Source organism: Phyllostomus discolor, chromosome 8 (assembly GCF_004126475.2).
Source record: "Phyllostomus discolor isolate MPI-MPIP mPhyDis1 chromosome 8, mPhyDis1.pri.v3, whole genome shotgun sequence".
Classification (NCBI taxonomy): domain Eukaryota; kingdom Metazoa; phylum Chordata; class Mammalia; order Chiroptera; family Phyllostomidae; genus Phyllostomus; species Phyllostomus discolor.
Window position 1 is genome coordinate 43,274,220 of NC_040910.2, and position 15,621 is coordinate 43,289,840.

General features: G+C 45.7%; 1 protein-coding gene across 6 annotated transcripts in view; it reads left to right on the top strand.

The window, feature by feature from the left end:
* The first annotated feature begins 6,869 nt into the window (after window positions 1-6,869).
* The window catches only part of SMARCA4 (SWI/SNF related, matrix associated, actin dependent regulator of chromatin, subfamily a, member 4), an 84,569-nt gene continuing 75,817 nt past the window's right edge, over window positions 6,870-15,621 (top strand). For 3 of the 6 annotated variants that reach the window (XM_036034354.1, XM_028520637.2, XM_028520639.2), the window contains exon 1: window positions 6,870-7,212. The gene's annotated coding sequence lies outside the window, so the exon portion shown is untranslated. The remainder of the gene's footprint in view (window positions 7,213-15,621) is intronic. The other 3 variants (XM_036034352.1, XM_028520634.2, XM_036034353.1) reach the window with 3 other exon arrangements.

Genomic DNA, 15,621 nt, shown 5'->3' on the forward strand with positions numbered 1-15,621 from the left:
TCTTTAAAAAAAGATAAAAAAAAGCAAGAGTGAATTTTTATTTTTGCCACATGAGACTGATGCTGCAAACATCAGACCTTTTATACACCTCTTGGTAGTCACAGAACACCCTCCCCCATGTACCTCACACCATCCTTCCACCTGGGAGGGCAACAGGGGCAGGTGTCATGGCTCTATGCAGCAAATGGGGAAGGTGACTTGGCCAAGGACAGGTGAGATGAGGGGCAGAGCCTATGTGATGTAACTCTAGGCCAGAGTCCACGTCATTTTCTGTATTAGCATCTGAGAAGTGGGTGGTATGATACAGAGGTCTCAGGAAGCCTCTCATAGACCTCAATACCCCGTGAGGAGAGGCAGCCTCGAGTCATCCCAAGAGCTCCCTCCTTGGTGCCCATTCACTCATTCACGCTCACCCACCTGCAACAGGAATCTGGTGCTATGCTAGGACTGGGGATGCATGGCTGATGGAGACAGACTCAAAGCTTATGTTCCAGCACAGGAATGAGTACCATGAAGATAAGCAAACTAGAAATGTAGAATGGGGCATCTGTAACTTTATACAGGGACTCTGGGAGAGAGTCATGTAGGTATTCGAAGCACAAGGGGTAATATGTGCCAGGTTTGAAAAATAATGAGCAAGGAGGTCGGTGGTGGAGGTGGAATGAGTCAGGAGGAGGGTGGTTGAAGATTCGGTCATGGAACAAGAAAAGGTCCTATAGGCCCCTGTGATGACCGACTTTGCTTTGTTAGTTTACATTTAAAATATCAACTTTATTCTTTGGAGCAGTTTCAGGTTCACAGAAAAACTGAACATAGTGTTCTCATAAAACCCGTGCCTCAACAAATAACGTGGCTTCCCCCACTATCCTCACTTCTGGTGAAGATCCTGATCCTCACCAGAGTGGTGTATTTGTTACCAGTCATTAACCTACACTGATGAACACCCGAAGACCATGGTTTACTTTAGGGTTCCCTCTTAGTGCTATACGTCCTATGGGTTTGCACAATTGTAGAATGTTTCCATGAACATTGCAGTATCCTATAGATTAGTTCCACTGCCTTAAAAATCTTCTGTACTCCACCTATGTATTCCTTTCTCTCCTTCAGTCTTTGGAAACCACTGACTTCTTTTTTTTTTAATTTTTTAATAAGATTTTATTTATTTATTTTTAGAGAGGGAAGGAGGGTAGGGAGGGAGATAAAAAGAGAGAGAGAGAGAAACATCAATGTGCGGTTGCTGGGGGTCATGGCCTGCAGCCCAGGCATGTACCCCGACTAGGAATCGAACCTGCGACACTTTGGTTCACAGCCTGCGCTCAATCCACTGAGCTATGCCAGCCAGGGCTGGAAACCACTGATTTCTTACTGTCTCCATAGTTTTGCCTTTTCCCAGAATTTCACACAGTTGAAAGGATACAGAATATAACCTATCCATATTGCCTTCTTTCACTTAGTAGTATGTATTTAAGGTTCCTCCATGTGTTTTCATGATAATTCATTGCTTTTTAGCGCTGAACGGCTCATTCCTTTTTAGCACTGCCTAATATTCCACTGTTTGGATGTACCACTTTTTATCCATTCACTTGCTGAAGGTATCTCAATGGCTTCTGAGTTTTGGCAATTGTGAATAAAGCTGCTATAAACACCCACTTACAGGTTTTTGTGTGGACACCTGTTTTCGTCCCCTTTGGATAAGCTCCATGGAGCATGACTGCTGGGTCTTCAGAGAAGAGTACGTTTACTTTTGTAAGAAAATGCCAAAACATCTTCCAAAGTAGCTGAATCATATTGCATTCCCACCAGCAATGAATGAGAGTCCCTCTTGCTACATCTTCACCAGCATTTGGTGGTGTTGAGTTTCAGATTTCTCCTCTTCTAAGATATGTAGTAGTATCTCATCGTTGCTTTAATTTGCAATTCCCTAATGACATATCATGTTCAACATATGTCATATGCTTATTTGCCATCAGTACATCTTTTTTGGTGAGATGTCTGTTCAGGTTTGTCTTTAAAAATTTTTTAATCCTTATCTGAGAATATGTTTTCATTCATTTTCGAGAGAGGTACGGGGAGAGAGAGACATTCATCGGTTGCCTCCCATATGCCCCAGAGCAGGAATGGAATCTGAAATCTAGTTATGTGCCCTGACCAGGAATTGAACCCCCAACCTTTTGGTGTACACAATGACACTCCAACTGAGCCACCTGGCCGGGACAGGTTTGTCTATTTTTAAATTAGGTTGTTCATTGTCCGTCTTACGTGAAGTTTTAAGAGTTCTTTGTGCATTCTGGATAATGTTCCTTTATCACATGTGTCTTCTGAAACATTTTCTCCCAATCTGTGGCTTGTCTTCTCATTCTCTTGATGATCTTTGCCTTTTTCTTGGCAAGATGGGAGCCATTGGAGGGCTCTGAGCAAAAGAGGGACACGATGGAACTGAAATTTTAACTCCAATAACATCCAATAAATAATATTCAAGTGGTGGTGTGTGAGAGGCAATTTTCCGGAGCTTAAGGGTAAGGTACAGGCAGGAGATAAACATTTGAAAATTATCAGCATGTAAATTGTTTTCTTAAATTAAGGTAAGATTCATATAACGTAAAATTAAACGTTTAAAAATGAACAATTCAATGGTATTTAGTATGTTCACAATGTTGTGTAAGCACCATCTTTATCTAGTTCCAAAATATTATTGTCCCAAAATAAAACCCTTTACCCATTAAGTGGTTCTTTCTCCTACTACCCCCAGTACCTGGCAATCTGCTTGTTGTCTCTATGGATTTACCAATTCTGTACGTTTGAAATAAACAGAATCATACAACATGTGGTCTTTTGTGTCTGACTTCTTTCATTTATCATGTATTTGAGGTTCATTCACATTGTACAGTACCATGTATTAGGACTACATTCCTTTCTATGTCTAAACATTTTATTGAATGTATAATACACAATTTGTTTATCCATCATTTGTTGAGGAACATTTGGACTGTTCTATCTTTTATCTACAGCACCAACAAACATTTGTTTGTATTTGTTCAAGTACTTATTTTCAATTCCTTTGGGTAGATACCTAGAATGGGGATTTTTTTTTTAAGGTCACAAGACTGGAAGCCAAAGGGGTGAATGTAGATAGGGACCAAGGTCTGAGTCCTGGAGCAGTTCATTACTAAGAGGTCAGTATGAAGAGGAGGAAGTTATAAAAGACTCCAGGAAGGAGTAGCCGATGGGGTGGGAAGAAACCCAGGAGTGTGTGGTGCTCTGGAAGCCAAGTAAGGTGGCTGTTCTAAGGAGGGAATGTATGAGCTGTTGCCCACAGGTCAAGGTCAAGGTGAGAACAGACCTCTGGATTCAGAAACAGGTAAGTCCTTGTAACCTTGGCAAGAGTCATCTCAGTGGAATAGGAAAGGCCCCAAAAGAGCAAGTTTAATGGAAACTAATAAAAGATCTTAATAGAGAAATATATCACATTCATGGAAAATTTAATAGTACTAAGACAGTGATTTTTCTGAATTGGTCTATGAATTCAATGAAATCTCAAACAAAATCCCATCATGGTTTGGGTAGAAGTTGACAAAATGATGCTAAAATTTACATAGTAATGCAAAGGATCTAGAGTAACCAAAGCAATCTTTAAAAAGAATAAAGCTGGTGTTCTGGCTGGTGTGGCTTAGAGGACTGAGTGCCAGCCTACAAACCAAAGGTCACCAGTTCAATTCCCAGCAAGGCACATACCTGGGTTGCAGGCCAGGTCCCCAGGAGGGGGTGTATGAGAGGCAACAACACATTGATGTTTCTCTCCCTCTTTCTCCCTTCCCCTCTCTAAAAATAAATAATAAAAAAGAGAAGAAAGTAGGAAGATGATCTGATTTCTAGGCTTATTAAAGCTAAAGTAATCAAGACAGTATTGCCAAGGGGATAAAAGGTAGTGTAAAATATATATAAATATATATATACACACACACAATAAAAAAATAATAAAAAAAAGACAGCACTACCTTAGCACAAAGGTAGACCTATCAATTAATGACCAACAGAAAAGAGTCCAGAAACAAACTTTTTAAAAAAAAATATTTTATTTATTTATTTTTAGAGAGGGAAGGAAGGGAGGGAGGGAGAGAGAGAGAGAGAGAGAGAGAGAGAGAGAGAGAGAGAGAGAGACATCAATGTGCGGTTGCTGGGGGTTATGGCCTGCAACCCAGGAATGTACCCTGGCTGGGAATCGAACCTGGGACACTTTGGTTCCCAGCCCGCGCTCAATCCACTGAGCTACGCCAGCCAGGGCGATCAGAAACAAACTCTTAAACAGTCAATCTTATATAAACATTAACTGGAAATGTATCTCAGGATTTTTTCCCAACAGATATCTTATTCTTAAAACAGGTTTCTTGATCCTTCCTTGCCAGAGTTTCCATATCCCATTGTCCTAGCTGCAAAGAAAGCTTGAGTTCACTCTTGACCTTCCTTCTTTACCTCAGGTCCATTCTTCCAATTTCTAGCCATTTTTCCTCCTACCTTCCCCTATCACCTTCAATCTGATGCAAGCCACCACTTTCTCCACACTGGGGAACTGCTATAGCCTAAACGGACTTCCCACTTCCTTCCTAGCCCATTCTCCACCCAGCAGCCATAGCAACCATGGGATTCTCCTCACTAAAGCCCTTCAACTACTTCTCACTGTGCTCCAGAAAGATCCTCACCACAGGCTCTGCCTGGTATGGCTGTTACTGACCTTCCCCTCAGAGCCACATGGGCCATTATCTATTCCCACTTTTTTCCTCTTCAGGGTCTTGGCACATCCTATTTCCTCTACCTAGTCTTATCCTCTTCTTTTGGGTCTTGGTATAAATACCTCTTCCTCAGAGAGGTCTAGCTGACTGCTCCAATCCCAGGGAGGTCCCATGTTTTGACTTCATCATATCTTAGGGTTTTCCACCATTACACTTAAGATTTTCTTATTCACTGTTCAAGAGGGAGCACACACACGCCATTCTCTACTCTTCTTCCTCCCCCCAGGAGTGTTACCTTTGCCATTCTCTCTCCTATGCTCCAAGAGCTCCTCTTCTGTCTCTGTAACTTGTTTCCTGAGCCCATGAAGCCCAGCTGGCTCACTTCTAGCTCCATAACTTTCTGAATAGACTTTTTCCTATAGGAAAAATTTTTTTTTCTATCATGCATTAGTGTGATCAACATGGGAGACAGTCAAGTGAAGTCACAGACTGTCTGATTCATGGGCAGGAACCCTGTCTCTTTGCTGCATCACAGCTCATCACTGTCCTATGACCAGCTCAGAGCTCAGCATGTTGAGGGTGCTTAACATATATTAATTAAATGAATGAAAGAAACCAATGTTCAGACTCCACTCGCCCATTTTCTGTGCATTATTCCCAGATGGCTGCTTTTCATGGATTCCTCATAAGCAGCCTATGGAGGTGTGCACCATTGATTCCATTTTACAGGTGATGAGAGGGAACCGTAAACAAGTCCCATGAGCTTGCTTGGCACCCCACCTACTAACAGAGCCAGGTTTTAAATCCAGGTCTTTCTGACTTCTGTGTGAGATCTTACCTTCTGCTTTATGCTGCAAGTGACTCACCTTGGACTTGGAAAGACTTGATGAGTTAATACAGGTATGATAAATACTTAATAGGCATTCGGTCTCTATTATTCTTTCAATTAAAAAAAAAAAAGCCCAGGCTGGTATGGCTCAGTGGATTGAGCACCAGCCTATGAACCAAAAGGTTGCTGGTTCGATTTCCGGTCAGAGCACATGCCCAGGTTGTGGGTCAGGTTGCTTTCCGTCTCTCTAAAAATAAATAAAATCTTTAAAAAAAGTGTTTAGTATGTCATGGAGGGGGGTACCACAATAGAGGCTGGATACTCAACAGTGACTAAAATTAACATCTTTGCCATTTAAATTGAGGGGAGGGAGACAGAGACAGACAATAGAAAGAGGGTACCCAAGAAATATGAAGGGAAAAGGAGGAATGATCAAAAAGGAGGTGAGGTTTGAGGTGGTGAGTCAGCTGATACTTGAAAAATGAGGAAGGGCAGGCCTGAAAGAGGCAAGGGTAGAGACTGCCACAGCCTGTGTAACCTGACCTTGGGGAACGTTTGTTCAGTTGCGGGACTAAACGAGATGTCCCCCTAGAGATCTTTCCAGAGCAAAGAAAAGAAGCTCCCTAGACGCTCTGGGCCTTCACACTCAGAATAAGGCTCTCTCCCTCACTCCTTATGTGTCTTGACTCAAAGTCGTCTTCGCAGCGAGGCGTTCCCTGGCTGCCCCATTCAAAATTTCCATGACCCGCCATGTCTCCATCTCAACAAAATGTATTCTACTTATTTGTCTTGCCTCACTCCTGCCTCCCTTACTGGACCGAGAGCGGCACAGCAGCTGAGATTTTTGTCTGTTCCGAGCTGCAGCATCTGCGCCTGGGGCACAGTAGCCAGTCAATAAATATTTGCTAATTAACTGCGCTAGGTATGCTTAGCAGAAAAGGCAGCCAGGGTCGAGGCACCCTGAGCCCCACCGACAGCACCCACCATCCCCCGCCATGGATGGAAGCGACTACCAAGCCCACCCTTGGCTGCCTATGGTCAGTTTCAGTTACAGCCTAACGCACAGCCTCTGGTCCTCACTTCCAAGTCTCAGGAAACCTTTCCATCCATACCACTACCTTCCCTTCCCATCCCCCAACCTCCCGCCGCCGCCTTCACTACCGCCGCAGTGACACCCGCTCTGCGCACGCTCGGCGACGCGAAGACGCCTAGCGTCAGAAGACGAAGACCACCCCCCTGTGCGTTGGCGCAGGACAGTCCCAGACAGAAGTGGGAGGTGCGTCGGGTGCCTGTGCCGTCCTGACCCCGCCTACCTTCCCTGGGCCTCCGCGGAGGCGCATGCGCGCTGGGAGCGGAAGGGCCAGCAGGCGCGCGCACCAGGCCGGACAAGCGGCGGAAGCGGGAGAAGCTGTTCCTAGCGGGGGAGTAAAGGAGTAGGCGAGTGCGCGCGCCGCGGGGGCGCGGGCGGAGTGTGTGTGGGGAGTGGGGGGAGGCCAAGGCGGGCGGGCGGGCGCGCGCACGAGGCTTAACCTCGCTCGGTGGCGGCGGCTGCGGCTTCTTTGTTTCGTGAGGAGAGGCGAGACGCCCACTCTGCCCCCGACCCAGCAAGGAGGGGAGGGGGCGGTGTCAGGAAGGCGACGGTGCAGCCGACTCTCGGTAAGGAACGTGGGCCTCGGGGGGAGCGCGGCGCGGGGCTTGGGAGGACGGTTTGAATGGAGCCGGGGCGTTGAGGGGGGAGGGGGCCGGCAGCCCCCGAAGCGGGGCCGGGGTACGGCGGCGCCCGAGGGTCATGAAGCCGGGCCGGCACCGCGCGCGCGGGGAAAGCTAAAGTGTAGCGAGGCCGCGGCAGCTACAGTATCTGCGGGCCAGCAGGGTGGGGGCCGGTGCCGCGTGGAGGCCGCGCGCCACCCGCGCGCGCTCTCGTGTTCGCCGGACAAAGCTTGCTGCCCCTTCTGTGGGCCAGGGGCCCGGCATCGATCGCAGTCTCCGCTAAGGCTGCTACAATAGCCAGGCGTCGGGAATTTTCTGACTACGTTATAATGGGTCCAACCCGAATGTTGTCTTTTTGGGGAGGCTGCAATCGCCACTCAGTAGGAAAAATCCCTGATGTGTGCATTGTCGCCCGAACACGAGCATTCGCAGCCCCCTTGGGTTAGCCGACCTAAAATTTTATTTTAAAAACATGTATTCTTGATTTTCAAGGAAATATAAATGACTTGCACCATTCTTTGCAAGTAGCGACTTAAAAATGTTTTCCCGGATTCGGGGCGTCGGCAGCAATTGGGGTACAACTGGGATAACTGCTGTTGAAAGCATTGTTTTTGCTGTGCATCCTTTTTCCTTCCTGCCAACAGATTTTCCAGATTAAGGTTTTTATTTAAAACGTGGACCTTTCAGGAGAGTGTTTTGTGCCAGTCTTGAAGACACTGGTCTTCATTCCCGTCCCCCGTCCCAGCCCCCCACCTTCGACCCCTGTTAAATTCTTGGGAAAGTAGGAAATAAGTGTAAGAACCACTTCCCAGGAATTTGAAACAAGTTTTCAGTTTGAATTGACAGACGGGATTAGTGTTTCATTCCTGGCTCTGTCTGTCACTGAGCTGTGGGACTTGAAGCAGATAGTTTAATCTCTCTGAACCTCTTAGTTACCTCCTTTGTGAAATGGGATAATGTTACAGATGGAGTTGATGAAAGCCGGTAAAATGGTTCCCGGTGAGTGGGAAGCAGTGTTACTGTCTGGTCCCATCTCCTCCTTCATTGCTAAGCAAATATCCATTGAGTCCATACTGGGTGTCAAATGGTTTGGGGTTGGATCCCCCGAGGAGGCTCTCCTGTATTTCAAGTTACGGGTAGTAAATGTGGAAACAGTTTCCCTTGGCCCATGATTCAATCCTCACAACTCTTTCTGTGAGAGGAATGCAGTGGATGGCCAAGGGGATGGTGTGAGCCAAAGATTAGGAAGGCTGCATGGAAGAAGGGGCTTTTATTCAAAATCAGGGAGGATGTCTAACCTTATATTTTGACTTACATTTGTTCCCTCTGCTACAATGGCACATTGTCTCGATCCTCTCCTGTGTAGAAGTTAACCCCAGTTTGTAATTACCCATTTGTTCTCTGAGGGCCATGAGAGCTGGGGTGGTGCCTCCCACAGTTCCCTGGGCCTGGCACATGGTAGACCCTTAGCGAACATTTGTGCAATGAATGAGGGGTCCTTGGGAGGATTGGGTGAACCTGTGTGTGAAATGCTTGACACAGGACTGGGGTGGTTGTAAGCAATAAACATTAGTTGCTGTTGGGTTTTAACTTTACAGGCCTTTGTTTCCCAAACCTCATTCCCCTGGGAAAGGAGGGTGTGGAGGGGGGTGGTTAGTGGAGAGGGGTGGTGAGGAGTGCTGGTTCTAGAATCAGACCTTCTGGATTCACACCCAGTTCTCTAAGTTTTAATTTGACCTCAAGTAAGGTACATACCAGTGGGTTCCCCCACTTGTGAAACAAGTGTGACAGTGATGCCACCTCCAACAGTGGTTGTGAGGGTTGAATGAAATAACATTGGGATCTGTTTAACACACTGCAGTGCCTGGCATGAATGGTTATGTGTTTTCCTAATTTGCTTTAAAATCAGTGCATACATACAATCTTGTGAAAATAAATATTTCTCCATGTGCCATCTAAAATCATTTTGTGTCCAACTATTCAGGACACTTTTTTATTAGGTATCTTTTAAAAATTTTTTTTCATTTATTTATTTTTAGAGAGGGGGAAGGAAGGGAGAAAGAAGGGATTAATGTGAGAGAGAAACATCGATCAGTTTCCTCTCTGGCACAGTTCCCAACTGGGAACTGAACGGACCAGCAATTGAACTGCTGACCTTTTAGTTTGTGGGATGATGCCCAACCGAGTCACACTAGCCAGGACTCTTCAGGTGATTTTGATCTTGCAAGTTTTTGAGTCAGGGGTGGATGGTGACATCAAAGTTGTTATATCATCAGTGTAGTGGTCTCCAGACTCTCTGTCTGTGAGAGCAAACATACACATTTTTATTTACATACCTTTGCCACTCCTTGTGGACCCATGAAACACTGGGAGGTAACCCTAGAGCAGATATGTGAGGACAGGAGGAATTAGGTATTTTCGGTGAATGTCTGGTGAGAACAACATTCTTCTGGTGAAGAAATGCATCCAGGGGTATTGTTTCACCAGGGGCTGTCCAGTCGTCCACCCTGGTTTTGACTCCCAGTTTTGCCACTTTCCTTGGTGCCTCAGAGAAATGGAAGTGATAGTGCCTGGCACATAAGTCCTCAGATGTGCTAGCTGATTTTGGCCTAGGTCATCATCCCTCGGCTGCCATGGCACAGAGAGACCCATTCACATTAACAATGGACTGGCCCTGACTGGTGTGACTCAGTGGGATTGGGTGTTCTCTCACAAACCAAGAGGTCACCTGTTTGATTCCCAGTCAAGGCAAATGCCTGGGTTGCAGGCCAAGTCCCTAGTTGGGGGCGTGTGAGAGGCAACCAATCAATGTTTCTCTCCCTGTCTCAATCTGCTTCCCTCTTTCTAAAAATAAATAAAATCTTTAAAAAATGCAAAAAATTTAGAGTGAACACAATGTGAATGGCGCCCCCTGGAGTTGTGCAAGAAGTGGCTCAAGAGGAACCCATTCACACCAACCACGGACAGAACACAGTGTGAATAGGAGTTATGCAAGAAGTGGCCCAGGCACTCATTCCCCATTCATATAGCAAACAAACATGCATTGAGTGTCATGAGCCAGGCGCTGGGGGCTGGTGATTCAGCAGGGAGCAGGCAGACAAGGGTCCTGTTCTGGTTCGCTTATATCCATCTCCTTATTTGCAAAGGGGTACAGTAATAGTACCCAACCTGTAGGATTGCTGTAAGGACTAAACAACAACAAAAAAATGACAGATGTAAGTTGCTTAGAAGGGTTGGTACATAGTGCTAAACAATTGGTAGCTGTTGTCATTTATTAGGGTTCCTACAACATCTTGGTGGGTACAGAATATATTTTGGCCCAGATGTGATTGTTCTCTGTGTTTTCAACATGGTAACAAACGAATCAACTACTCCATTTTTTCTTAATATTTAAAAGTAGTATGCTTTTCAATTTTACCATAAGGCATTGGGAAAAGGGGGAAGCATGTTTGGTGGCATGGCTTTTGACAAATATCAAACATTTATTGTTCATTTTGCATATTTTCTAATACCTTGTAACATTGGTTGGAATACTTTCAGAGCAAATTGAAGTTTTCAAAAAAAATTAGAGTTAAAGGGATGTGGGAAACCTACTGTAAACGGGAAGTAACAGCTGTGGGAATATGGGGGGGATGTCTGAGGGGAATAGTTCAGAACTGAGTCTGAGACCAGATGGAGAGCCAGCCTTGCTGTCAAATATATAGATAGCCTCCCAAAGAAATATTAGGCTAATGAATATGACCTATGTTATATTTTGGTTGAAGTTTTCTGTTAGTTTCACGTTGCTGTTAACTTTTCAGGATATGATTTTGATGGGCATGAAAATGAAATTCAGCCTGTATTCATCTTCCTATACCTGGGCCTGGAGGGGAGCACCAGCTGGAGCTGGGTTTGTGGGGAGATGAGATTTCACGGGGCAGGGGCTTTCTTTAGAAGTCAGGTACATGTTACCAGGCTTAAACCTGTTCTGGCCCTTTCCTGGCCTTTGCACTCCTAAGTGGTTTCCAGAGCTTTGTTTAGCACTTTGATAAAAGAACATGTCTTCATTTTTGCACATGGACAGTTGTCACTGGGAGCAGCCTGAGTTTTGCTCTGTGTGAAGTTCACCAGCTGTGAGTGTGATAAAGGAGGATGGACCCTGTTTTTAGTAGCAGTGGCCTTTAAAATGGTTCCTTGGGCTGGGTTAAGTTCTTTAACCGGTAGGTTGCACCCGGCTGGCTCAGGAAGCAGGTGGCCGCATGGCAGTTGCTGCTTCACCTGTTACAGTGGGAGACTCAAGGAGACAGGGTTTAATGTATGCTACCCTCACTTGCCCTGAGAGTCCCAGTAAAATGGCACAGTGGATGGCCTCACTGTCCTAATGGCAATGCTGAAGCACAGCAGGCTGCTTGCTATACCCTGGGAGCTATATCCAGCCCTGGTGACCTCCAAGTGTGTTTCTGACCACAGCCTGGACTTCTGGCACTCCGAGCACCCTTGCACAGTCCCCCAGAACACCCCCTGCACAGCCCTGCCTGTCGGGGGGTGTTTCTTTGCCTTTACTCCACACCCTTACAGGCTCTCTTCCTCCTGTACCTTCTGATCCTCAGACAGGCTTGACGTGGGACTCTACTCCCTTCATAACTTTGGGCAAATGACCTAACCTCTCTGAGCATGCTATCCCCCGTTCTTCTCATAGTCTCTTCAGTTGTCAGCACTGAACCAAGGGGATGCCAGTTGGGCCTGAAATCCATCCTGACTGGGCTTAGCCAAGCATGTGTCTAGGGCTGGACAGCCCCAAATAAGGAGTGCCTTTTACATTTCAAATGGCTTGTGTGAGCTGAGGCCCTGCTGGTCTCCTTGGTCATCCTTGACTCTTCTTAGCCCCACATCTGTTCCATCAGCATGTCCAGAGAAACCTTCTAAAAGCGTCATCGGACTGTGTCACTTCCCTGTCCAGAACATTCTAGTGGTTTCCTATTCTACCTAGAGTAGACCCCTACCTCCTCACCATTGCCCTCAAGGCCTGTGAGTTGCCCTCTCCACCCATCTCAGACCTCATCTGCCACACACCCATCACTCGCTCCACTCCTGCAAGGTCCCACCTCCAGTGCCTCTGCATTTGTTTGTCCCTCTGCCTATAGAGAGCTGCGTGGTTCCCTCTGCACTTAAAGCCTCTGCTCAGACACGTCCTCATTACTGAGACCATCCTTGGCCACCTTGATTGAAAGAGTACCTCCAGTTAGCTCGAGTTTTAACTCTGATTACATTTTAATACCACTTTCACCCCCTGTGTGATGTCATTTTGTATTTATTTGTGTGCTTGTTTCTGTCTCTCAGTTGTCATTCCCACTAGACAGGGTCTGTTTCTGCTGGATGCAGAGTGCCTGGAACCCTGCTTAGCCCAGAGTCAGTTGGTATTGGGGTGGCAGGGAGGGTCTGTCCCCAGTGATCCTTAGCAGATGTAGGTGCCCCCCCCAACTCTTGTACTTTCTGATCTCCTTTCTAGGGGGACTTCTCTGCAGCCCTCTCCACTGATCACGTGTCTTGCGTAGTGTTGAGTATATAGCAGGCCATAGCAGACCCAGCAGTGAGTCATGCCATCCACCAGACCTGACCAGCCTCAACTGGAGCAGGGTCAGGAGAGATTTGTAAAGCTCGATGCAGTTACTTGATGTGCGCTTGTGTTGGGCTAAGCTGTGCCTCTGGTCATGGTCAAAAGAGTTTAAAAAACACACATCTAGTAGCTAGATAGGAGAGTGTTTATATTTTTTTTAAAATTAATTTATTTTTAGAGCAAGGGGAAGGGAGGGAGAAAGAGAGGGAGAGAAATACCAGTGTGTGCTTGCCTCTTGCACGCCCCCTACCAGGGACCTGGCTCACAACCCAAGCATGTGCCCTGACTGGGAATCAAACCAGCGATCCTCTGGTTCGAATGCCGGTGCTCAGTCCACTGAGCCATACCAGGGCTGTATTTTTGAAGTATAGACATGACACTTCCCTGACATATTAGAGTGTGAACCCTCTCAGGACAGAAAACTAACCTGACTGTCACGTCTTCTGGCATGTTATATATGGGGAGCTCTTCAGTGGTTTTCAAGTGAATGAAAAAATGTTTTGCCCTGCCTGGTGTGGCTCTGTTGGGCATTGTCCTGCAAACTAAAGGGTCACTGGTTCGATTCCCGGTCAGAGCACCTGCCTGGGTTGCAGGTTCAGTCCCCTGGGGTGTGTATGGAGGGCCGTTGGTTGGTGTTTCTCGTGTGGATGTTTCTTGCCCTTCCTCCCTCCCTCCCCCTCTCTCAAAAGTAAAAAATAAAAAAATTTAAAAAACAAATCTTCATACCCTTTAAAAAAACTTTTTAAAGGAGGAAGGGTAGATTCCAATGAATAAAATGATACGTAACAACCAGTGCTAAAAAATAACACTGGTAACAGCCTGTCTTTTAGGTAGAACTGAAATACTGTAATGGATCATTACATGACTTTCCTTTCTGAAATGTATTCCCTTTTAAATGTAGGGCAAAGTTTTGGTAATTAATTGTGTTACATGGAAAATGCTACTGGACACACAGGGATGGGGAAGCCCAGTTTCAGTAATAAGCCATTTCCACAGGATCCTTAGGACCACAGATGCCCTGCCCCTTAACATCCTTCCAGGTTCCTGGACTAGAGCGCCCTTCACCATGAGGTCAGGTGTGGAGGGCTTCTCTCAGGAGATTATTAGGAGGGAAATGTTTTGTATTTTGAATGTAATGTGTGGGCTGGTTTTGCCCAGCTCCCATTGATGGGTGTGAGCACCCTGCTGTGACTTGACTGCACTGTTGTATCTGCTGATGAAATATATCTGTGAACAAATTTCTCTACAACAAAAACATGAACAGAACAAAACACGGCAGATATGTTGAGCCAACCTGAAATATAATGCTGTTTTTCTGGCAAGATGAAAAAAAAACGTACCCCCCAAAACAAACAACCTCCCCCATAATCACAGCAAGCAGATTTTGGGGGCGGGCGGCATCCAGATTGCCTGTTAGTAGCCATCCTGCCAGAGTGCTTGGCCACTTTTATTTGTAAGACAAAAAACAAGGGTGTTAGGAAAGAAGAAACTAGACCTTTCATCCTCCAGCAGTCTGGTTCTGCATTTGAATAGCAACAGCCGTTTCTATTTTATTAAATTTTGATGAAGTTGAAAGTAGATGGAAAATAATGCAGTCCTCAAGCCCTTTCATCTTTCTCTTTTATTTCCACAAAAGTACTTCCTGGGCATCTTTTCTGGGTATTTAGTTCCCAAGTGTTTTTCTAACTTTTTTTTCCTTAAGACGTTTTCTTTTTTAAAAAATCTGGTTACAAAAGTAATAGGTGGTTCCTGTAAAAAACAAACACAAAGAAAGAAAACACTAGAAAACTCTGATGTGAAAAATGTAAGTTTCCCATCATGCGCCTCCAGAGAGAGTTGGTGCTTGCTGTTGACAGATTGGCGTGTGTTGGCTTCTATGCTCAGACTAACATGCATATACAGTACGGGGTGAACTGCCCCCCACTCCCCGCACAGTCAAAAATCCACAGGTACCTTAATTTTTTTTTCTTTTATTGAGTCTAGAGAAGAGGGGAAGGGAGGAAGAAAGAGGGGGAGAGAAACATCGATGTGAGAGAGACACATCAAGCAGTTCCTCTCATACGTGTCCCAATTGGGGGGACCGAACCAGCAACCCAGGCATGTGCCCTGAGTGGGAATCGAACTGGCAACCTTTTGCTTTGCCCAACCAACTGAGCCACACCTTCAGGGCTCCACATGTAACTTTTGACTCCTCCAAAACCTAACTGCCAGTGGCTTACTGATAACTTAAGTAGTTGATAAACACATACGTTATATGTTATGTGTATTATATACTGCATTATAATAACATAACCTAGTGAAAAGGAAATGTTATTAAGAAAAGCATACAGAAGAGAAACTATATTTACAGTATTTGTTGAAAAAAAGCTGCAGCCCTGAGCACTGTGGCTCAGTTGGTTGGGTGTCGTTCTCCAAGACAAAAGGCCCGTTCGATTTCTAGGCAGGGCACATGTCTAGGGTGCGGTTCCGTCCCCAGTTCAGGCGTGTAGGAAAGGCAACCCAGTCGATGTTTCTTTCCTTCTCTTTCTCTCTCCCTTCCCTTCTCTCTATTTAACAAAACTAAACAAACAAGCAAAAATGCACAGAAGTAGACCTGTACAGTTCACACCACATTTTTCAAGGGTCAACTGTGTTATTCTTGCCAAAGTGGTCCTCGGACCAAGCACTTTGACCTCCTTTCCCTGCTTTGTTTTGGACCATCCTCCCTGTCCCTGTGCACGGAGCTACCTCATTCACTTTTAATGGTGCCACAACTTCTG